This window comes from Columba livia, chromosome 4 (assembly GCF_036013475.1).
Source record: "Columba livia isolate bColLiv1 breed racing homer chromosome 4, bColLiv1.pat.W.v2, whole genome shotgun sequence".
Taxonomy (NCBI): Eukaryota; Metazoa; Chordata; class Aves; order Columbiformes; family Columbidae; genus Columba; species Columba livia.
Window position 1 is genome coordinate 17,849,930 of NC_088605.1, and position 8,208 is coordinate 17,858,137.

Genomic DNA, 8,208 nt, shown 5'->3' on the forward strand with positions numbered 1-8,208 from the left:
TAAAATCTTAAAACATTGCTATTGTATGCGTGAATACCTGATGAGTGGTAGTTTTATGTCAAAAAGGGGTCATTTAAGAACTAAAAATAAGCTAAACAGGAATGCCAAAATATCAGAAAGCATATTAAAGAGGAACAGTCCATTTTATATTCCATATATACCATGTACATTCTAGAAAGATGACAACCACAAATGTTTTATAAGGTTTTAAAAACGCTAAAAGAAAGACAAGAATAACAGTCCTGCCTGTAAATTCCAATATTATAATAATTAACATGAATTCAAAGTGTACAGGGCACAAAGGGCACATAAAACTTCTTTAAATGATCTAAAGTAACTACTTTCTTTCTCAGCTTAAACTCAAAATTTAAAATCCTAATCAGACTGGAAATCAGTTTATGGAATCTCCTGTGTCTCACTGAATGAAGTTTCATTTTCAAACCCAGCATGGGCAACTGGTATGGGACTTTAAAATTATGTAGCAGCCATAATGTACAAAAAACTCCCAGTTACCCAAATCTTTATCTAATGGGGCACCAAGGAGATGTGAGGCTCTGTGGCAGAAATAATTTTTTAAAAGAAAACTACTTGAGGCTATTGGGGATTTGGACAATTAGAAAAATTGTTCTGCGAAGGAAACTGAGATTCACAGAGCAGATGAAACAGAGAAAGTCCATATAGGTGAGTAGTCCAGTAATGCAGTAAGTTGAGCTGTACAGACACTGTGAATTATAAGATGTTTATTAATTTAATAGATATGCACAATATTTGCAGATAGCAAGAACATGACAAGCTTATTAATACTTAAATGCCATTGTGTATGAACAAATGCATACAATCCCCCTTCTCTGACTCAATAAGGACTATGATTTCTTTTGACTCCTTTATCAGCAAAATCAATCACTGTGGCTATTCACTGGACAGGCTTGGAAACTGCAGGAGTTAAATGATTCACCTGGGAATCTGCTTTCCAGCACTACATTATTGCTGTCAGATTTGCATGATTGCTATTTCTTTGGCCTTTTATTGACTTATTTTTCTATGCTACTCAAGCTATTATGCTTATGAACATGGTATAAGAATGTTTCCCAGCAGCACAAATTAAAATATGATATTTATCTGTCAAATGCAGTTCTTTTTTTATTTCCTTCTATCTCTATGGAGAAGAAATCAGATGTGAAAATATATTATCTCGAGATGGGGGGGTAGGAAGGATGGAAGGTCAAAGCAGCACTCCCTTTAGAATGGCAATGAATGAAACATATGGTAGTTTGAGATCTTGCAGAAATTATTCCACAATCCGTTGTGGTATCTCAACAAATTATCTTTGGGTACATGATGAGATCTTGCAGAAATTATTTCCACATTCCGTTGTGGTAACTCAACAAATTATCTTTGGGTACATGATGGACAATCTCATTGTGACAAGGGACTTGGGTTGCCATCTGTTATTCTTCTATTGCTTCTCTTTGGCTTTTCCTGTGTTGTTTTAGATGGACTTATGATCTCTGGAGCCAAACCATAAAGAAAGCCTCAAGATTATGAACATGATAGTATAATAGCCAGTACAACAAGCAGAGAATAAATAAGTTGTTTTAGTGGAAATCAATGTTAATGAGGATTATAACATTATACTATGGCTTTAATTTTCTGTCAAGTGAATAGCAATTCTGTGGAATGGACAAATACTTCTCATCAGGTTATATGGTCGATCTGAGGACTGCAAAATTCAGCTGTTTCTGTAAAAATTAAATACATTACATACTAGCCTCAAGTTTTTGTAAAATCAGCAGTTTCTGTGCAACTTGTTTTTATTTTTTTAAATAGCGGGGTTCAAAGACTTAGCAAAATAAATTTGTAACAGTTTTCATATATACTAAACCCAGAAGGAGCTATTTTGATTACAGTCCAAATTCTTGTTCAATAAAAGTATCTGATTCTTGCTCAGAAAAACGTCACAGGCCTTATCTTCTGTTTTGTTATATAACGTGTTTTCAAAACAACCTCTTTTGCTGGACAGAAGACTTGAGGTGATGGATGATCCAATGCTTCTCATCTAAATTTAGTTCAAAGGATAGTATCCTTATTTGCTAATAAATAATTTAAAAAAAAATAAAATAAGAAAAGAAAAAACTGCACCTAAAGAACTTACAGTTTGCCTCTCTTCAATTTCCGTCTCAAGCTAGCTGCAAATTTCCCAGAGGAATACTTTTTTTTTTTTCCATTGGAACTGGCAGTTTGTCAAAGCCAGAACATTTATTAGAGGTCTATTGCTTTTCCTAGGAAAGGTTTTCAGGTGCAGGATGGGGAGGCCTTAGAATAGCAAAACCCTGATAATTCAGAAATTTGCACTGAATTACAGGGACACAAGTTTAAGCTCTTCATGATTTGCAACATGGATATAAACCATAGTGTGCCATTTTCCACACAGATGCATGGGACACACTGACATGCAAGCATTCATACCTTTTTCTGAACAATATGAGAACATCCTGTTTTTTAATCCAACTACAAATGAAAATATCAAAATAATGAAGCTTACTACAATTACCCTTGCACTCCCTTTGACCATTGCATTTGCACACACCTCCCCACCAAATTGTGCTATCAAATGTGCTCCATGTCGGATCTGTAAATCTGTAAACTAACTGAACAGGAAGCTGTACAATGAATGCGAAGCAACTCTTGGGTTATTTCATGAATATTCAGTCCCAGCCCAACAGAGGATGAGGAAAACACTAGTTTAGGGTCAACTTTCTTCCCTCCATCATTCAACCTTCCCCAAAGACAGAATTTCATGCACCAGGAAAATACACAGTATACAAGCAGAGGATGTGACAGAGGTGGACAATGCAAACTGTGGTTGCCTTAAGGCTCCACTTGTCCCATCCCCCAGCGTGAATGACCAGGGTTTAGACAGCTGTGCTAACAAATAGCCAACTTCCACTTGTGACGGTTATTCAATATCATCCTGAAGAATGTGCTACATTACTCAGAGAGGTATCTATGAGTAAACTTTCTGTGGGAATTACTGCTACCTGTGAGACAGCTGAGCTGTGAGCTGCAGAGAGACCTGCTGTACCAGCCAGATTAAATATCCACTTTCTGTGAACACATCATTTTCTTCACTTAGTGCTGCATTGGTTTTGTCTCTTGTGGGCTGAAATGAGAAGATGGCAAAACATGCTTCTCTGACATATGTATGCATCACTAACTTCCTGAAATAACAAGTACACTGCATGTCTGCACAGGGACAATGGATGGTTCTTAAAATGCACATACATATTTTATAGCCTCATTATCGCAGATTGGCTTTATATTTCTCTTTTAAAGTTTTGTATTTCTAGTAAGGTATTTTCCCATTGTGACAGTCAATCTAACAAAATTATGATAATTGGATTTATCAACATATCATTTATTGCCCTCTGGGTGAAATTCACATGCTCCCTAATGAACTGATGAGATTTGAATGAATCACATATTTCTTACATGTGAGAGAATCAGATGTTTTCCAGTGGCATAAGTATATACAGTTATAATTCTTATACTTGATTTTATCTGAAATGTGGGAAGACTTTAGGTATAGAAAGAAAATAACTTCACGTATCATTGCATTTTAAAATGTGTAATTGCAGGTACAAGAAAATCAGACTTATTAAGTTCTAGCAACCTGAAAAGCAGGGTTTATGAATCCAAGCATGTGGTCAAAAAAGGTTTTCCTGGAAAATATTTACCTGAATGAGCTGTCATAAGGTTCACACTCCTTTGAGTGCCTTAAATCTTGTGCTAAATGTAGAGCTCACAAGAATCAGCTTGCTGTTGGGAAGTTTACCTTCTAAATAATATTTTCCCAAATACAGTATAGCAGCAATGCCTCTCCTTGGAGCAGACCTGATACCAGTTTTATTTCAAAGGTGAGATCCTATAACAAGTAAGAAGCAGTAGCTGTGGCACTGCACCTGACTGTGATGGAATTAAAACATCAAGTGGGCCAAAGCAGAGAGCTTCATCCACAATCTAAGAGCTAGCAATTTCACTAAAAAAAAGTGAGAAGTGAATGAAAACAAGCTTCTTATGATGGAAGCCTATCACAATATTGTCTCCCTAACCAATGTAGTAAATATTTGTGTATTGACAGCACAAAATTGAAAACTGTAATCCAGGCTTCAAAATAATTGCATCCACAGATCACAAATTTTGATAATCAAGATTATTATAAATTGGTCTGTTTTCTAATTTCTAAGGGGACTTCCTCTTCATATTTTCTAATACAGCACATATGTGTGAATCATGCCAGTTCTTACTCCTATATATACCTTGTACATTTTGTAGAGTACATAATGTATAGTACATTGTATTGTATATTGTACATTGTATATAGTACATTGTATTGTATATTGTGTCTCTCTGCTTCACAGTTTTCTTTTTTTGATGATCAAACTAAAACAGATGACTCACTAGATTGTTAATAAATTTACAAAGACACATTACACCAACACCTTTTAGAGCAATAAGGAATTACAAAGTACCACTGTTCCAGTCTGAGTTTCTTGCCCAAGTAACAGCAAAAAAGACTATATATGGTTATATGTGTTGTTGCCCCAACAGCAGGACTAGTGAAGCCTGATTTCCAATATATCTGTGTCCTCTCACCCCTAAAATACATCTCTTTGCCTATTTCAGCAAGTACAGCTTGCCACCCTATCGTCTACCAAAATTTCACAGAGCAAGGAACAGCAGTTTTGTTCTGAACGATATGCACGTTAACTAGTTGGCCACTATGAGAACGAAGGCGAATTTGGGCACTTTTCCTTTACTCAGCTGAGGACAAATACCCCATAGAATTGTTGAGTAAGCACATAATCTGCTATTCTTCCTAAGTAAAACATGTTGCATGTAGCAAAGCAACTGAAATATTGTTCAGCTGTATTAGTAGACTGACTTCTCTAACTCAGGTAACTTCATTCAAGCAGCATGTGTTGTCATTGATGAACAATTATGAGAGAAGAGGGATGAAAACTAATGTTGAGGTTGGTGAGTTACAGAACCTCTTCTAATTCATAAGGCGATGAGAATGATGTGGACCTCTAATAGGCTTTCTAAGTATAGATTATCCAAGTATAACTTCAAACTTTATCACAAGGCAGCCAGAAGAAGGTATCAGGGAAACAGAAGCAAGAAAAATGCTGTTTGAAAAATAGTATAGAAGTAAACCTTTTGTCCATGTCACATCTTCAGTCAAAAGTAAATGAGAATAATGACATCCAGTTTAACCATGAAGTAAGTAATGAAAAATGGCAAAACTACCCAACATATTTGTACCAATGTAGTTTCATTTTAATGACAAAAAGAGAAAACAATGTTTCTGTCTTGAAACTCTGTTTCTCTGGCACAGATAGGCTTTGCTCATAGATGTTCTTATCTGCAGGTATCATTAGATGCTTCATTTGTCAAGACTCTGAAACTAGTCTTATCTTAGTAGGCTGATCATCTGAATTTTATGGGACATGAGGACTTAGATATTTTAGATGTTAAGGTTTGTTTCTCCATGTAAGTTAATGATTATCATACTGCATGTATTCTTTAAACATTTTATGTATTTTATTTCTTCTTGTTCAAGATTTCTTTTAAGCTAACTGATTTCGAATAGATTGGTTTCTTTGGGCAGGTTCTTTAAACTTTTCTTGCCCACCCCAGGGTCAACAGAATTAGATTTCCTTCTCACAATTCTCCAAAATTCTGTCAGGGCTTCATTTCTGCACTTCAGGCATCTGACCATGGTGATCAAAAATGCCCTCCATGAAAAAGTTGATAGAAGGGCTGATTACTAGAGGCAAGATAGCTGTGTAGCTGCAGGTAGTCCTGTAGGGACTTAAGGACATCTGAAATGATAAATAACAGTAATTGTCCCGGACCTGCCATTCTGACTGCATTAGAGGAGCAGACAAGAACCTACTGTTCTGCCTGCTACAGCTGAGCTGACATAAGGCAGATCTTGTAACGTGCCCCCTGTAAATGACTATGGTACCTGACATTCCCTCATGCTTGCTTTTTAAAAGAATAACACCGCTACTTCCCATCACTGTTCTAACTTCACAAAGCTCAAGAAGGGGCCCTCACTGTAGCTGTCTGGGACAAATTCTTCCCCTGGATATATGTGTCTGATTCAGACTGAGATCAGTGTTTCTTGGGTCTTAAAGGTAGATGGTGAAGGAATATCTTTTGTATCCTGAATTGAATCATTTCCTAAAAACAAATTAACAAAATCCTCATACAAGAACATTAAAATCTGCTCTTCAGAAGTACTAGGACAAGCAAAAGTCCAGCTTGCCAGAAAGTAATTTATCAGGAAAACTTTGTTGTTATTTTTGTTTGGGTTTTTTTTGTTGTTTTGTTGGGGTTTTGTGGTGGTTTTGTTGTAGTTGTCGTTTGGTTTGGTTTTGGTTTTGTTGAGTTTTCTGGCTTCTTTTTTTTTCTTTGTGTTTTGTTTGTTTGTTGGTTGGTTGGTTGGTTGTTTTTTTTTTTTTTGTATCAGCATATAACTATTGGATGAAGATTTTCTAAATGTAAGTATCAATTAATGGTATTAAAAAGTTGCATAAAATATTTTTTTTTGTATATTAATATATGTGTTGGACACACAATGCAGTGATGTTCAGTCTTAAATACTCCAAGCATTAAAAAATAGTCTAAAGCCTGAAATCCTTATTCACTCCTCAGGAGGAAAAACAAACAAACAAACACAAACAAACAAAAAACATCCAAACAAATAAAAACAAACCAACCAACCAAAAAAACAAAAACAAAATGAAAAAAAAACAGACACCAAAACCAACCTGCTTCTGTAAAAACTTGGTCTTTAGCTGTTCCACAGGAAGAGTAATGGGATATTTTTTCCTAGCAAATCCATACAGAGCAGACAACTTTAAAAGCAAATAGGCATCACAAGTTATTAGGCAATTTTCTTATGCCTAAGATTCATACACAGATAAAAATGTATGCACATGGGTTAAATTATAAATTCTAACATTTTGAATTTTTAACTCAGTGCTCTGTATAAATCAAGGGACGTACATGGGAGGAAGGTATTCTTATCTCTTAGGTTCCCCGCAGATTGCAGATTGTTTCTCATATATCCAAAGTCTCTTATGAAATAAAACATTCCATTTTGGGGTTTTGGAGGTTTGTTTTGTTTCATTTTTAATAAATGTGTCAAGTGTTTTAATAGCTAGGTAAGTTTATTTGTTTAAATAGCTCCCATATACAGATGAATGATTTGAAAGGAAATATGAATGCTTGCATGATGGGATATGGCTGCTGAGTGATGTCTGTGGGGACTGCTTAGTGTTGATAAACATCTAAGGAATTTGTCTATCAACATTTTGCATAAATGTCAGTCATAGAACTTGGGGTTGCATTGAGGCAGCCCTGAATGTCAATGTATTTCTTATTTACACACAAGCTTTAAAGGGGAAGAATAGAGAAATGGAGAATTTATCTCAGAGCAGCACACGTTTTTTGAATGTGGGTGTCCTCCAGCAGAGTCTTATCCAATTGCTTCCTGTGAGACTTTGCAGAATCCAAATAAAACCTGGACCAACTCATGTCTCTGGCACGTTAGCAAAGTAGTATGAACATGCTCCATGCCTAAAATACTACATTTCAGAGTCTTTTACATTATTGGAGTATCAGATTCGTCAAGTCTATATGCTCTTAAAAACAAGACTGTCATGTCAGATGTGAGAGGAAGCTAGACAGAAAATTAATTAATAGCCTTTTTAAGGTTTACACTTATTCAGATAACTAATAAATTATATGCAAGAATCTGAAATTCCCAGATACATTCACAGAGCTAGAACAGTAACAAGAAATACATACTATGAGGACTGAACAGATATTTTCACAGACTGTTTCTCCTTGTATTTATATAAAAATAGATGGGTTTGTATTAGAGGAATCTGGGTCAGCTTACCCAAAAAGCACATAGTGTAGCTCTGTTATCCTTCCAGTACACTGAGCCCACTCTGGGCTAGCTCTGCCTCCAAAGCAGTTAGGAGCATGCATATAATGTCCACAAACAGGCCCCAGTGAGTTGATAAACCACAGACTGATATTATTTCAGATTAGGAGGGCCTAGAGAACTTCTTTAGTATTCAACTTTTCCCTAATTAGTCAACTCAAAATAGCCTGAGATTGGTATGCATAATA